At 39.4% G+C, this 16743-nt stretch overlaps 1 protein-coding gene across 2 annotated transcripts in view; it reads left to right on the plus strand.

Moving 5' to 3' along the window:
* Positions 1-10485: 10485 nt before the first annotated feature.
* Positions 10486-16743, plus strand: part of tp53i11b (tumor protein p53 inducible protein 11b) — a 38413-nt gene continuing 32155 nt past the window's right edge. The window contains exon 1 of one of the 2 annotated variants that reach the window (XM_083973229.1): positions 10486-10566. The gene's annotated coding sequence lies outside the window, so the exon portion shown is untranslated. Of the gene's footprint in view, positions 10567-14045; positions 14132-16743 lie in introns of those variants that run through there. The other variant, XM_083973230.1, reaches the window with a different exon arrangement.

The following is a 16743-nucleotide window of genomic DNA, read 5'->3' on the forward strand; positions in this document are numbered from 1 at the left end:
TACTAAATTGAATTGACACCAGATTTACTTTCAAAGCAGTGGTGCATGCTTCTAAACTTTCAGTTGTTTTTTTGTTTTTTTGTTTTTAAGTTGTCCTTTGGGGACTCCTTCAAGGCCTTGGTAGGATTTAATGAAACAATATTTGCAAAAATTAACTGAAGTGGTCCTGGGCTCTAATCATCATCATCATCCTGCAACTTCATGTTCCAGACAGACGCAGTGTACTGTGGCTCTTGATTTTTTTGGATTTACCTCTTGTTTTGGCCAAGGCTGCAGGTTTTTCATCACACACACACAATCACCAGAGAAACAGAGCCTCATTGTGTTTTTAATCCTTTAATGTAGTGCAGCGATTGTTGTGTCTTTTCCCATGCAGCTCAGAGTACGGTTTTACCAGGCAGTCGAAGATATTTGTGGATGGGCAAACAAACATGTTTCATCTGGAAAACTATTGATAAACCATTAGTGTGTCATCCAAGGACACAGTTGTGCTGCGTGTGTGTATATCATATGAGCCTAATCATGACTGTGAGGGTTACAGAGCCTTCCATGGTTCGCTGCTCTGGCAATAAATCAGATGACTGAGTGTGAATGTTGAAGTTCATTATATGTGTCCAAGCCATTAACTCCTGCAACCATGTTCATGTACAATGTTTCCCACACAAACACAAACATACGTATACAGTATGTGTGGGAAACATTGTACATAGTGATCAGCTCATGCAAGGGCAATTACTGTATTTAAAGCAATAGTTCGACATGGAAAATACAATGATTTGCCTCCTTGCTGACAACAGTGACACTACTTTCATATCTCTGCTAAACATGAAGCTACAGTCATTCAAAGCTGTTTGTGTTTCCAGTATTCGATCTTAGATGGGCTAACTGGCAGGCTGTAGCTTGTTTAGCGCAGAGGTGGAGGTGGTGTTAATCTTCTCATGACTCTCAGCACAAAAACTAATAAGTGTATTTCCCAAAACAGCTATATTTCTTCAACAGTCGGCTGCATTTTTAAAAAGTGCCACAGCTAGGATAGAGGCATCAAGAGCAGAGATGAAAATTAAAAAGCTGACTAATGTGAGTGAAATGTAAACAAATCTGACAGTGTTAACATCCACAGTCCGTGCAGTCAATCACTGGTTATTTTTGCATGTGGTTTAATAATGTTTATGTGAGTGCTACAGGGAAAAGTTATGATCCATTTAACAGGATCAGTGAGACAAACTGCCTCACTGTGTTGATTTCATTGCTGATGATTACTAGTTATAAATGAGAATGTTGTGAATGAAACAATCAAAACAATTAACATTCATCCATTGTGTTGCAACTTGAGTCTTTAGCAACAATGCAGCATGTGTCATCACATTTGTCTTCCACCTCCACTGCTGAAATGTCAGCCAGGAGAGCTCCTGACCCTGAGCAGATGCTCAGCCACTGAATGGCTGTGAGCAACAAAACGTTTGGTATTTCCACTCCCAGCAGCATTGTGATGAGGCAGCATTGTGATGCGGAGATGAAGCAACCAGGCCCGGGATCATCAACTCTGCCCTGAGCAATCAGGCCTTTTTGGTGCAGAAATATTGCATCCTTAATGTAATCACCCAATGCTTTCATTTCCCCCTGACTCCCTCCTGGGCCTGCTTTCGGCTGTCTAGCGTGTTTTTATTTCACCAATGTAGACAGGGGCGTTACATGTCTCAGGGTAATTGGCTGTTTGAGCCCGTGGATGGAAATATATGGAATGCACTCTGACATTATTGCTGTTTTTATGAAGACTTATACTGACAATACATAATACGTTGCAACCAGGGTATTCTCAGTCCAGGCGTCTCAAGCTATAAATCATTATTGTATTGGCTATTTTGAATGTCTTTATCATTATATGTTATTTTTGTCTTATTGTTTGAGAAAAACATTGAAATGTGCTCTGTGCTATTTTTTGATGTGTCCCTGTATCCTAAAATAAATTCATTAGAGGTGGGAGAAAAAATCGATTCACATAGATATCGCGATATCTTTTTTGACGATTTTTAAATCGATTTTTTTTTTTTTTTTTAATTTTTTTAAATATTGTGCAATGTGTATTTGTTAGCCTCTTTTACATACAGAGAGTACAGGCTTTGAAAAGGGTTTAAGTTCACTTTATAATCGAGTATGTTAATTTATAGGCTCCTACAGTATTTGTGTGCAGATAAATGTTAAAAGTGCAGACTAAAAATCGAGAGAATCGGCAATATCGTAGAATCGCAATTTAAATCGAATCGCCATCCAAAAAATCGTAGAACAATCGAATCGGGAGAAAAGCATATCGTCCCAGCCCTAAAATTCATCATGCTCATTAAATGGCTATGTGTCTCCTTTTCACTTGATCTATCTTTTTGCACATAAAAATTCCTGCAGTTAATTTTTCTATCTTCCTCTCACACCCTCATTTTGTCTCCTCTGAGCTTTTGCTGACTTGGGAGATCTTTTCACATCTCCGATTCGGTGTCATTGTGAAATGTGAATAACGTCTGGCTCCCTGGGGCTGTCGGCTGGTCACACCTGAACACACTTCTCTTCATACCTGTCACTTAAGTCCTTTAAAAAAAAAAAATTCCACTTGAGCATGATTAAGAATTTTCTCGATGAAGCTCTTCAGAGGATAGGGGCCTGGCTAATGTCACAACATCAGACATCAGGCTTATACCAGTAATGTATTTCTGTCTTTGTAGCTTTGGAGACATGGAAAAGTTTTTCTTTGTTATACTACTTTGTTATATGAGTGTGTGGGTGGTACTGCAATGGTCCATCGAAACACCAGGAGTATTAGTCTGTTAGGTGGGATATGAAAAGAAGAATGTACATCACATAGCACTTATCAAAAAAGAAAAAAACAACACTCATATTAGCAACCAATGACAAAGCAGGGCTGAGAAGAGTGTTCATATGTGATGTATATCCTAACAAACCCTAATAAACAAAATGATGTCAAGTGTAGATATAAAGCACCTACAGTTTGTCTTTTGGGTATTCAGTAGTAAACAAGAACTAGCTGTATTCAATTCATGTGGGATAGATAGAGATGGGAAAGATTCCCACATTCATCGCCTGCAAGTTGTCGGAATAGTTGATCACAGAGATGTGAGGATAAACACAATGTGAGATGACAGTATAATGAAGTCCAAGATTTGATTTATTTCCTGGCATTTCTTAGTTAGGTTTAGCCCTGGGTAGCTTATCTGAGGTTACATTATGCTAACATTGGACTGCTACTGTGTTTTAGCAATGTTAAGATTTTTTATTGTGCACTATACACACAATTGGCAATCTGACCAAGCTGATGGGAAGACATTAGTTTTTCACATTTACATAATAAATGTAAGTTATTTGATCCATAATAAACAAACTTTGATGGGGGGGCAACAGGAAAGGCCACAGGAAGCATCAGTACGTCAGTCGTCCTTTGGGGACCATGATAGTCTTTGATTTTAAAATATTTCAGTTGACATTGCAGTGGTGGAGTGACAGGACATTTACTGTAATGCATGAGTTTACATAATGGACTATATTGTCTTTTCAACATATTTCAATCCAAAAAAGCTTATAATTGCAATATAATATTTTTTTTTTGAACAGGTGAGCCTCACTGCCAGTTTCCCTGTGTAATTTTAAAGATTTGATAGACAAGGGAAAAATGTTTGTGATAGTATATTCTTTTTGTGAATTCTCTAAACTGGGAAAAAGTGGGAAATATTTCACTCATGTTTTACTTCAGCTCAGATTTATTTCCAAATACAGATTGAGCCAGTGACATTCAAGACAGCATTCTCCGGATATGACTGCAATAACATTTTAAAGGAGCTGGTCACACTGACTTTTTGCCTTCAGCTTTTAGTGTGCACCAGAGGAGAACATATCCTGATCCATGGATAAAGGACTGAAGGGAGCAGAGTGAAGAGTAAGAGAAGTCGGCTGTCCTTCTGGATCCCTGGGGAGCTGTCATAATTTCACCAGACAAGAGCAGAGACTTTAGGAGTGTCAGCCAGGGAAAAAAGATACAGCACTCTCAGTTCCCTCTCCTCTCATCAATGCAACAACTGTCATGTCAGCAGGGTACGGGACAAATCAATATATGCCTTCACATGAGAACTTTTTGAGCTGAGGTCTCAGCGAGATATCAAGCTACTAGTTGGCCCTGATACAGATTTAAAGAGCTCTCTGCTTTGACTTCTCTTAAAACGCACAGAAAACAAGCACAAACTTCTACTCAAGTGATGTAATCAATTTTCTGTATTAGAGAGTAAGATACTGCTATGTGGACTCATCATCACTGTGATACACTGGAGGAGTTACTGTAAGTTGTGTCGGTGAAGCAGCGAAAACCCTCTCTTTCATTTATTTTTAATACTTCAGTTTTTCCTGTGCCTCTGGCCTGTCGGGTGTTTGCTGAGGTGACAAAGACGACCTTGTTCACCCACTCACAGCCTCAGATTTAATCTCTTAGTTTGTTAGAGTTTTGGGCTCAAGAACTTTAAATCCTCCTCCTTTATCATGAGCAGTGAGCTGGACTCCTCTCTAATCTATTTTTCACATTCTGCTGCACACATACATCTCCCTCTGGACCTCAGTTCAAGCTGTTTCTCAATGGATGAATCATATTACATAATGAGTCTCAAAGGTATTTTCTAGACATGTAGTAAATATCACAATAAATTGTTATGTGCAATGTGTTATGTGGCACTAACAGAGTGCTGCAGGAATGAGTCCCCGAACCAGGAAACAACAGAGTATTTTTGCACTTCCGCTTCCGCAATTCCAAATACTGTGGGTTATTTGGATAGGTTTTTGGTAGATAACTGAAATAAAGAGAGTGGTAAACACAAGCTCAACACATTTTCATGTTTTGATATTCAGCATAACATTCATCAGTAAAGACCCAGAGGTGATAACTTTAAGCTTTCACATCTTAAAGCAGCACTAAGTAACTTTTCAACCTTCATAAAATATTTTCATAACTTTTGTGATGATACATCGACTTACAACAAGTTGAATGACACCTCTGTCGTGGTCTGAGGGGGTCTGTATCTCTTTCTCTGGCACTAAGCAGCTTTGAGGAGCATGGTAGGAACCCGGCTCTCACTTTACTTTCACTTTCACTTTTGCGAGTCACAACAAGGAGGGAACAGGCAAAACGGCACTTTAGCAACGGATTATGTTTGTGTTTTCACTTTGAAATGATCCACTGGAAACAGAAACTTAGTTTTGATGTCTTCTGTTAATTTTACAGTAATGCAGGATATTTACAGGGCTTCACGCTAGTGTTCATGGGAAATGGAGTCTTCCTTCAGGCAAAACACTACCGCTTTGGTCCACAGGCGCCGCCAAACTCAACCAAAACTGAAAATTCTTTAGTACTGCTTTAAGGCAGGTCGGTGGTGGTTACAGTAAATGAGACTCCAGAGGTTGTCAGGGATTCATCACACTGACAGATCTGACACAGTCGACAAGTTTCCTGGTGGTCATTTGACCATGGTGAAGTCTGATTATATAGTCTAAGATGAGCTTTTTACTGAATCTGTCACCTGAAAACACTTCCATTGTGTTTTGAATATTTACAGCAAATGTGTTTTAAGAGTCAGTGCACCATGTTTCTTTGTGTTACCTCAGTGTGATAGAGGAGAGGCTAGCCCATACTGGCTGAAGTCATTCATCTCTTCCTCTAATCAGTTTTCTTCCTTAATGGTGAAATATGTAAATAGCTTACGCAGCACTTGCAGGAAACCATATGATTGTAGAGACAGTTTGTGTGTGATGATCCTGAGGGAAATGCTGTAAAGGTTTGGATTTATGCATCTGCAGTAATACACACCAGGCAGATGTGGGTGGTATGGGAGTGGATTTGATCAATGACACTTGTATTTATTAGTCTGAACACGGATGGTGTTTTCCAAGCATTGGTCTTGTTTGTGCATGCAGTCAGCTGATGGCACAGCCAACGCCTCTTTTGATTTTAAACTAGAATTAATTTGAATTAATCTGTTTTTAATTAGCATTTCTTCTATTGGAAACATGTGGCTTCTTAAATTAAAATGTCTATCTCTGCTTATTATTATTTTTATTAGCATCATCATTATTATTGGTAGTAGTAGTGTTACTATTATTATTCAGCTGGTGAAACATTTTTGTTTCACTCCTTTTGAATCAACCACTCAGCCTCTGTTGTCAAAGCTGGGGGGCAAAATGCCCTCAAATCTGAATTAAGCCTGTGTTTGGGTTAATAATTTTCTCCTGCTTGGAACAAATAAGAGCCAGGTTCTCAAAATAGCTCTTGGCCGAGGCAAAGAGGAAATTTAATTATATTTGAAAGAAAGACCACCATTGTTTCCATAAGAAGAGCAGCTTAGGTGCTAAATATTTAGTTGGATCCCACGTAGCAGCACAATGTGCCAAGAGCTCCTTCATATTAAAAGACTATTTCCATTTGCTTAATGTTTTTGCATATACCCAATTATGCAGTCTGTATGCTGTGTTGATGGGTGCAGATTTAATTTCAAGTGCATTTCTAACAGACAACGCCTTGATTGTGTATTATGCAGACGTTGCTTTTCTCCTGTTTTCTCATCTCACTTCATTTGCTTTTTGTGGAGGTTATTCACTGGAAAGGTAATTCAGTTTATGTCCTGATTATTATTGGATTAGTGGGTTTTCTAATTCTCCGCAGGGTCGGATAGAGAAAATAATGATTAATCTGAAAGTAAAGGATGAGCCAAGGAAATGATTAACTTGCTGTGCGTTTGTCGAGTATGGTGGAGCCCAGATCAACAAGCCTGCTCACAGACAGAGTAGAGGGGAGAGGGGGGCTGCAATAATACTTGACCTTTGCCTCTTTCCTTTTGAGCAACTGTTGGGCTAAAGCTGAGCTTCATGGGAGATTCTCACAGATAAATAAACAACTAGTTGCAGCTGACTGCTGCTCATCATGGACCCACCACCCCACCTCACTCCAGCTGGCTGTGTTAAACATGTGACAGAAGGGATGGCCTCCAGGCCACGTGTTTACTGTATGGGGATACAGTAAACTTAATGGATGACAACTGTATTGGACAGTGTTTGTCCACTTGAGTCAATATCCCAGCCATGACGGCCAACACCCCTCAACTTCCTGTTTTATAGTGTCTGCCTCATCATATCCTTTCACCTGGCTGTATTGGCTGTGGGCAGTATTGGCTGATTCTTGCTCTTTTCCAGGAAGTCACCATCCTGATCAATTTCCCCCAGTCTTCCTGTTGTGCTGGTTTCAGTTTTCTCAGCTCGCTGGCAACACGCCGTAATAATCCATTCCTGTAAATGAATCAAATAGCACAATCTTGCTCTTTAACAGCATATCCTACTGTCCTGAGGCAAAGGAGGATTAAGAGGATAAGATTTTGGGGCTCTTAATACATGATTACCATACACGAGAGATACTATATCATGCCTTTAAAACACCCTGAATTCCTGTGATGTGAAGTGAGATGAGACACAGCGGGGGAATTTAATACTTATTCCTGGAGGGCTGTCTAACATGATTAGCTGAAGACGTAGGATGTCTGTAACTTGTGAGTGAGCTGATAACACAACCTTGGTGTCACCAAGGTCCACTGAGGTGTCTACAACTGTTACTGTAATCTGAGACTGTTCTTAAGCTGTATTCTTGGTTTTTCTTTGTGGTTAAGGATCTTTATTCTTGAATGCAACAAGACAAAAATAATTTGTATCCCAGCCTTTGTGGTTGATGTTGACCAAGGAACCAAATTTTGTTGTCATCTGGAGCTATTTTAGAAGCTATTTGGAATAATGAAGGATTGTTGTTAACTTCTTCTGACTTACTGCAATATCTTGACCAATCAATCAACCATGACTAGCATGATGGGTTTTTCTGTAATATCTCCCTCCCGCATCCACAATTTTCAAACACCTTGTTCCAGACAATCTTATTTCAGAAACAGGCAAGGAAATTGAGTGATGCGATTCGAAACCTGATTGGCCGTTGCGGGTTGGGGGCGGAAGAAGAGTGTTGTTTGTTTGACAGGTTCCAGTGTGGGTGAAGACAAAGCGCATATGCCTCCCACATAGCAGCCCCTTTCTCAGAGCCCATATTTTCTCGTTCATTGCTCACATCTCATACAGCACATGTTTGAGTTCCTCTGCCTTCAGGCTAAAAATGGTATGTGTTGAAAAATGCCACAATAAAAAGAATAAAGAGGGAAGCTTCATGTTTCAACTTCTCATATCTCTCCATACAAACCATGACTTCTCTCTCCCCATGTTCTCACAGCAGTGCACTCAACCCCCTGCCCTTCCTATCTCTTACAAACTACCTCTGGCTGTCAGTCACCTGTAACATCCACCTTCTGCCATAATCTGTCCCTCTAAAATGTCACTGTTTCCCTTGAATGTGCAATACCCTGATATGCCACTGAAGGGTGGACGTCATACAGGTGGGCGAAAATGCCACTGAAATATGATCACTGACTCTTCTCTATTATCCTTTTGATGTCACTACTGGGATCCTTAATTCAAATTTGCCTTGAATTTGCCTGTATTATGAATACTTATTAATATCACATCTCACCTATCAACCAGTTGAGTCTGTTTTGTAAGTCTTCCCCCTTTCAATGGGAATCTTGATTTACTTTGGTCAAATTACTGAGCACATCCTTAATTGTCAGAGTATAGCTTTTATTATAGTAGTAGTGGTGGTGGTGTCCAGACCAAATACTAATACAAAAGATTCAATATGTTAACTATTGAGTGTGTTGTGATGATGTGCCTCCACTGGCTGACAGTTGGATTTGTTGTGTAAAATGTTATCAATGTCATTATATTATATTTTATTCAATCATTATCCTAGGTTTAACTTTTTTCTTTTTGCAGTATCATACACCAATCAGCCATAACAATAAAACGGGTGACTGGTTTTATTGCTGTAGGTGATTGGTGTATATCTGTGACCTGTTTCTACTCTGAATCTTCACTAATTTGATGTGAAACTGAACTTGTGTCTTCAGTTATTTTCCACAGCTTCATGGCTTGACTGATTTAAACCCGTCACCTGTTTTCATTGTATTGCTGATGTTTTTTTTTTTTTTTTTTTTTTACTTTTTATATGCCATCAAAATAGATTGATAGAGGTTACACAGAACAGGATACAATGTGATTTGTTGCACCTCCAGTTCTGTATTAAATGTACAGTAACTTGTACACTGCTAGAAAAATGTGCAAAATTGTGTGTAAGATAAGATGTTCGATAAAATTGTGTGCTACTCAATCCTACTGCCAGCCTCTGTACTGCTCCCCCCTCACACCTTTCATTCTGTTTCTGCTGCCAGTAAATCCCCAGAGATCCTGTCTGCCACTAATTCAGCACTTCTGTTCAAAGTTGTTTTATTAGCACCTGTGTGAACATCCTTGATGCTGTTACAAAGGCAATTAAAGACACATAACCCTGCCTTTATACACTCCAAAGACACAATGAGGAAATATAAGGCCGTTAAACTGCAATACCAAGAAATACTGGACAGGCACTTGTTTTATTTATTTATGAATGGTGTAGGCTATTTCTTCTTTGAAAAGGTAATATAGTATTTTAGTACAGTATTACTCTGTTGGTATGGCAGAGTACTTTATTGGAATTACATAATATTTTATAGGCACAAATGTGCAGGATGTATTGCATCACAATTGGCTTGGGAGTAACCTATTCAAGACATTATAGAGTTAATGTGGCCTACTGAAGATTAAAAATCAAATTACTCAGTGATTGTGAGGTTGATGTTTGCAGTGAATTTTCCAGTTTTTCCTCTGCTGCGTTGACACAAACAAAAATCATGGTTCTCAAACTGGTGTGATCAATTCTTAAATCTACAGCTAATTTTCTCAAAACAGTAGGCTATGCCATTCTCAGAAAAAACTTCACATACATGTTTGCTATTCAGTGTCATCAAGCAGGTTTTGCCACTTCTGGTGAAATTAAAGATAGCTGTAGCTGATTTGGTTAGAGGAGGAAGTTGTCACACCAGTGGAGACAAAGAGAGGACAGGAACACCATGTTGCCTACGGAGACAATAGCCTATAATAGTGACAGGAGAATAGCCAAAGGAAGGTGGGCTACATTTATGATTTTGTCAGACAAGAGCAGTTCGACAGTATAAAAAAACACAGTAGCCTAACATTCATGAGGAGACCTGTCTGAAACGCTGTGAAATCCCTATAATAAAAATAATTATTGATTAGGTGTAATAGGTACAGTACACGTGTACTACTAATACACGGGTTGGTGACCAAAGCTGAACTAAATTTTCAAGCCCAAAGCCACTGGGTCGTGGCGACTCTAGTCTACATATTACGGTGGTAAAAATCACGTGTGCGCTTTTATTGTGAGCGCCGGTTATTACGGTAATCGGCAGATCCCTTGGATTGTGAGCTGCTCCGGGCTCTGTGAAAGCGCAGAGCGGTGCGATGAACCACCACACTGTCCTCCCTGCTCAACCAGCGCACTGACGGCTAACCCCTCTGTACTTAGACCACACTACGCTCCACACTGTAAGTAACTCTTCTCATATCTTCCTCACGCATTGTAGTGTTTCTTTCCCCTTACTTTAAGATGCTTCAAGCTGTCTGTAACCGTATCTGTCCACGACTTGTGGAGTTAACAGCAAGTAAGTGCTACTACAGCTAAAGTCTATTTCGCGTTGCTCGTCTGGAAAAGCCTGTCGACTATTTCTGCACGTCTTTTTATTTTGTAATTTCTGCCTAAAGTTGTTTTGTCGAAGTAGTAGTTTGTTGGAAGTGGGTATCATTTTTTATTTTTTATTTTTTTTTTTAAAGCTGGGGAATAAGTTGTGGACAACTCTGTTAAATAAACCGCCAAAGAAAACAAACATTAATTTTCCACTGTAACAGTTGTATGAAGGAAAACACGTCAGTGGGAGTTCAAATTCATATATTATTATTTTTCTATAGTGTTGCTCCATAACTTTATAATGGCTGAGCTGCTCCACCCCACCTACTTAGGACAGCTGTGAAGTTATTTAACAGCCAAAGGTTAACGTTAGTTGATAACTAATTATTTTGGTTTCCCAGCTAAATGCCCTCTGACAAATTGTGCTGCCATTTTTTTTTTTTTTTTTTTTTTTTTTTTTTACATGAAAGAGCTGTTTCATGATCTGTCCCTGTTTGATCAAGCAAAAACAAAACACATTGTTGTAAAGAAAATAAATAAAGGTTAAAAATGTTGAAAAAGATTATTTTTTAATGACAGAGGTCATTCGTATTAGCCTACAATTGAATTAACTCCACTCATAAGTAAAAGGAGATTAACCTGTGTGGCAGGGCAGTGAGTGATCCAAAACACATTGAGATCTGAATATTTGGGTGATGGAAAATGTCCAGTTGGGTCAGAAACTGAAGATATTTCATTAGAACAAATGCCTTTGTGTACCAGCTGGGTGTATCAGAAGCAGGAGGACAGACATACACCTAAATATGGTAATGCAATTCTTATATAAAACAAGCGTTATACAGAACATTTCCCTTGAAATTGAAGTAAGATTAATTATCAAATGAGTTTGACGGCAGGTGCAGAATAGATATGCCTTTCTCAGGAGAAGTGGATCACTCTGAAGGAGAGTCTGTTTATCACAGTTGAGGTTAGTATTTGATGTGTTAAGACTTGTCCCAAGTGCAGCTCAGCAATGCTGCTGCAGTCTCCAAACGAACAGTCATCCAGTCGGTGTGGTGCACAGAGCTATAGCTTAGCGTATAGCAGAAAGTCCTGTTGACTTCAACTTGAGCTTAACTGACTTTTCCAACATCCAGCAGCTGAGTGTGTTGAGTCCTTCAGGTGGAGAAGGGAAACAACAAACACTTGACTTTTTCCTTCAAAATGACTCCACTGCCTAATGTGCATGAACATGCCCACGTTTGTAATGGTACAGGCATTTCAACAGTCAACACAGCCTAACCCACGGTTGCTGGCTGAAGACAAACTGGATGCAATAACATGAGGGAAGCAGCATGGTGGCTAACTCATTCCTTGTATCTGTGACGGGTTGGGGAGACAAATGAGGGATTTTACCCCTCAGCACAAAGCCTTCTAAAGTGTTAATTTGATTTGCCTTTGTCATGACTCATGCTTTATTTCCATGGCAGCAGTAGCACAGTTGTTCTATAATCACTTTGTGGTCAGGAATCAACATATCATCCAGGCTTCGCTAGTGAAAAAAAAAAAAAAAAGATGATATGGGGCTTCATTCTCTGTTCTTGGTGTCCATGGTGACAAAAATGTCAGCTTGGTGGAAAGTAAATAAAATTGATGTGGAGTGGGCAGTGGGTGTCTGTTGAAGCTTCTGTGGCTGGGCTGATGTAGCCATCAGCAGTTTTTCTGGCTGAGGTAGGTGTTCAACACCACCTCTGTCCTTTCACCCATGGAAAGCATTGTAAATGCATTAGGTGTTTTTACCGTTAACATAGTTGTGCTTAAGTGTCTGAATGCAGAAGGGGCTCTAGGAAATAGGTCAGATCTGGCCTGGATGTTGACCTTTTAGACAGTTTTCCTTTTCCAGGAACGCTTGTGACTGCAGGGCATTGTCACCTCAGCCAACCCTCAAAGACTCTTTTAGCTATTGTTGCAACCTCGTTGTCACTAATGGCTCTTATGCAGAACAACCGCACATCACATAATGTCACATGGAAAGATACACATTGCCATGTAAATGTACTTTACACCTGTTTAAATGCTACAAATATCACATTATATCATGACCTCGCATGATATGACCTTTTGGTGTTGGTGGAAATATTTTACCATATTTACTATGAAACCTAATGAATAATGCAGATGTTTTTCTTCTTTGCAACTTCTGAATCGGCGCCCTCGTGCACTCCACCAGACTGGATAGAGAGTTTGACTGGTCTCACCAGAGCAGGGCTGTGAGGCTGAAATGATCCGTGGAGAGTTAAGCAGTAGCATGTGTAGATGGGTTTGCGTCTCTGTGTAGATTTTTGACGAGGCACTGAGGCAGGCAGTAGCACTGGGAACAGCCTTGGGCATTCCCACAGGTCCATCACACACTCTTGGCCTGCTGCATGCTGGGTAGTGAAAGCAGATGGTGACCCCCTTTTTTTTCTTTTTTTTTAAGCTTTAACCTCTCAGTGATTAATTAACACTTGTGTTCACAACCCAGTCCACCAAAGCTACAACAAACTGTTTTAAAGATTATTTATAGTTTAGTGTAGTAGGCACATGTATCTGTTTGAGGCTCTTGTCTCTGACAGATGGGATTGCCTCAAGACTTTCTTGTTAGTTATACGTTTCTTATAGTAAATTGTACTTCTTTTTTTGCATTCATAGCACTGGATGTGGGATTAATGGCAACAAGTAATCATTTTACCCAAGCAAAATGGTGGCAAGCTATATTTAGTTGCATCTTTCTGTGCTGACTCCTGCTTTGTCTCTCAGGATTACTGCGCACCAGCAATGTTGTTCTGTCACTGAGGATGGCTTTCTTCCTGGCATCTTTGCTTTTAATTTCCTACTGTCTGCTGTGACAGTGGGTCACCCATAGACTTTAATAATGACCCCACAGCAGCTGTGCTTCTGTTTATTTCCAGTGGACAAGATTAGAGAAGCCAAGACCATATGCTGCTCTTCAGACTTTGTCTCTTTATGGTAGTAAAATGCTGCTCAACTCATTGATTATATCTGGGGAAGACAGAAAAGCAATTCCACTGTTAAGTGGGGGTGGGGGTGGGAGGCACTGTGGACAATTTCTGTGTATATTTGGCAAGTAATTTCCCTCAGGCAATTCAAGCTGTCACCACCAAAATCTCATTTGGGATTCATTAAGTTTTACAACCTCTTTACTTCATGTTGTAATGTTGTAGAGCATGCTGTTGTCTTAAGTAAGACTTACTTGCATTGTTAAAAAAAAAAATCTTTGACTTTTAGGGGCTGCCTACTCATAAAACATGTGCTTTAATTTTCTATGGGCAGGTTGACTTAGAGGACTCTGTAGGAGATTTGGAAAATCAGGTTGTGGCAGCGGGAGTATCGACGTCTTCTTCATTTGAGCTCAGGAACACAGTGAACTCCACATATCTGAATTCAGTAAGTAAAAGTTTCATTTTTGTTTCATTTCACTGATGCATAATTGTTTACTAATTGCTCTGTCTGGGGCATAGGGGTGTCACTCACGCCTGGAATATGCCAGGCTGTGCTGGTCAGCTGTTTGGTGAGCTATGCTGTGGAGACTGGTTGTTTGGACGCTGTATGTGCTCATTCTCACAGTGGAGCATTGTGGTTGTTTTGGCTGCGTCTGTGAGTCCATGGAACTTTTTTTTTAATGCTTTCACATTTCACCCTTGCCATTTGGACAAAGTCACCTTTCACTTCTCTGCTGCAGCACTCATACATCACGTCTAACATTTTCAACACCAGCATCTAGTTAGCTGACTCCTTGGTGACCTTTTACTGGAGGAACTCAGTTTTTACAAAATGATGTAAGAATTGAAAATGTCTTAGCTGTTAAATGTTAAAGATAAAGGAGGTTTTATCTCTCCATAGTGTTACCCTGTCACTGTAGAGCCATCCCTATGCAGGTTTGTGAATCCTTCTCACACAGTGGTTTAGTCTTTTTCATTTACTCACTGATTACATTTAGATATCATCACTGGATATTTGGATGCCACTGAATGACCACTCAGCGGTCATTCAGTGGCATCCCCAGGGACTGGGGCCAGTGCATTGCGATAACAACACCTAACATGCTGGTTCACCTTAGAACTTACTTCATTACATTACAAGCTTTGCTTGGATTGGAATGGAAAACCACTGAAAGCAGAGAATTGAGCCCCACCATCAAAGCAAGTAGTAGGCCTACCACTAAGAGCTTCACATTTTAATGAAATAACTTTGCTGATGTGTTTAGATATTGTGTCCTATCATGATGAAAATTGGATTCTTTAAGTATAGAGTGGCAAGTAACATTTACATTTTTTGATTCTTTGTTGATTATTTTTTCTGATTAATCTTTAAAATGTCTGATGAAGTCTTAAACCATTTTCCATAGCCCATGTTGATTTATTCCAATTCTTTCTATTGGCCAACCAACTAACCTGACATGCCAGATGGTTTCTTACACAGAACCATCTGGGAAGGTTTTGTCAGAAACTGTTTGGAAAACCGCTGATTTCAAAATGTACTTGGCAGGTGATTGGTTGGACCATGTGTCTGTCAAGGCCTCGCAACCAATCAAATGCTGCATTCTTCTAATTTTCATCACCAGTGGAGCCAGTTGGTATCCATCCATTGAGAAAAGGCCTTCTGCTGGTCTTTACTCGTCTTTCACTCAAGAAATACATTAGTATTTCTTTCCTGCACAGGATGTTTATTGGTCTGAACTGCTTTAAGCCAGTGCCAGTCATCTGGAGCTTGGCAGCTACCTTGCAGGTTTACTGACCAAAAGTCCAAAACCCACATGTAAGCACTTAACTAAGCTATTAACTGTTTATCAAAATAGTTTTTCCACTTGATTGCCTTATTACTCAACTAATTGTTTGAAATTACGTTCTTGTTTGTTTTAAAACAAGAAATTATGCCACCACAAACAATTTAGATAAGAGATATTACTACGAAGGAATCGCATGTTTGCATAAATTGCCAAATATGGTTGAATTAATGTCAAAACATTCAGCAGCATCAGTGTTTTCAGCAGAATAGATGTATGTCTATGGTCCAACTTGGCTGACACTTATATCAACAATGTGCTTTTTAAGACTTTTCTTGTGATAGTTTAGATAGTGTCGGGAATCTTATTCCCATGACGCAGGTCTAAAATAGTTTTCGCCTGAGTTTTGTATGCCTGGCAGTGCTGGCACAAACATGCATTAAGTTCCTTCCAGACCAAAACCGAGTATTACCGATATAATTTGTCAGGCTTTTTCCCAGGGCTCTCTATTAGCCAGTGATGCTCAGTCCAGTCCATGGAAGAGAATGCTGGTTTTTCTAGCTATATTTTTGTTTTTATAACAACCATCCTACGTACAGTTTAACTTGAGTCACTGCATCACTCTCTATTCTAAAGCCTTCTGTTTGTAAATGGAAATGATCAATAAAATCTGTTGGAAAAAAAGGAAATAAAACCACAAGGAAACCTTAGCATACAGGTCATTTCATGCCCACTCACGCAAACAAAATTCAGAACTTTTCACTGTATTTGATTTTCTCAAAAGTATGATCGTGACTGTTGGTACTTTCCAACAGTTTTATAATTTCACTCACGCATAAAAGATTAAACGACATGATTGGCTCTTTTGTATACCTCTCAGGATGTTGCAATCCATTTAGCAATAATCCTCCGAAAACCTGTTTCAGGTTGTATTAGCCCATACTTGCCTTATTGTTACTAATGCTACTATGATGTCAGGAATTAGTCCAGAAAATTTTAGAATTGCAAAATGGTGTGTTTGTATTGAGTTAAAGAACTGGTATTTTGTCCTGGCCCACAGTACAACATCACAAACCACTGAACTATATTCATGCAACACATAATCAATATTTGATTGCACATAAGAAGACTAGTAAAAGAAATTTAAGATTCCTTGTCTGGGTTTTAAAGAAATATTTATGAAATTGATTACAGTGAAACATTCAAGAAGACAGGACTATGTAAATGTAGGGAATTTCCCTTGGAGTTTCTTGGATGTTTTAAATTTCAACTC

The sequence above is a fragment of the Trachurus trachurus genome (assembly GCF_905171665.1).
Source record: "Trachurus trachurus genome assembly, chromosome: 6".
Lineage (NCBI taxonomy): Eukaryota > Metazoa > Chordata > Actinopteri > Carangiformes > Carangidae > Trachurus > Trachurus trachurus.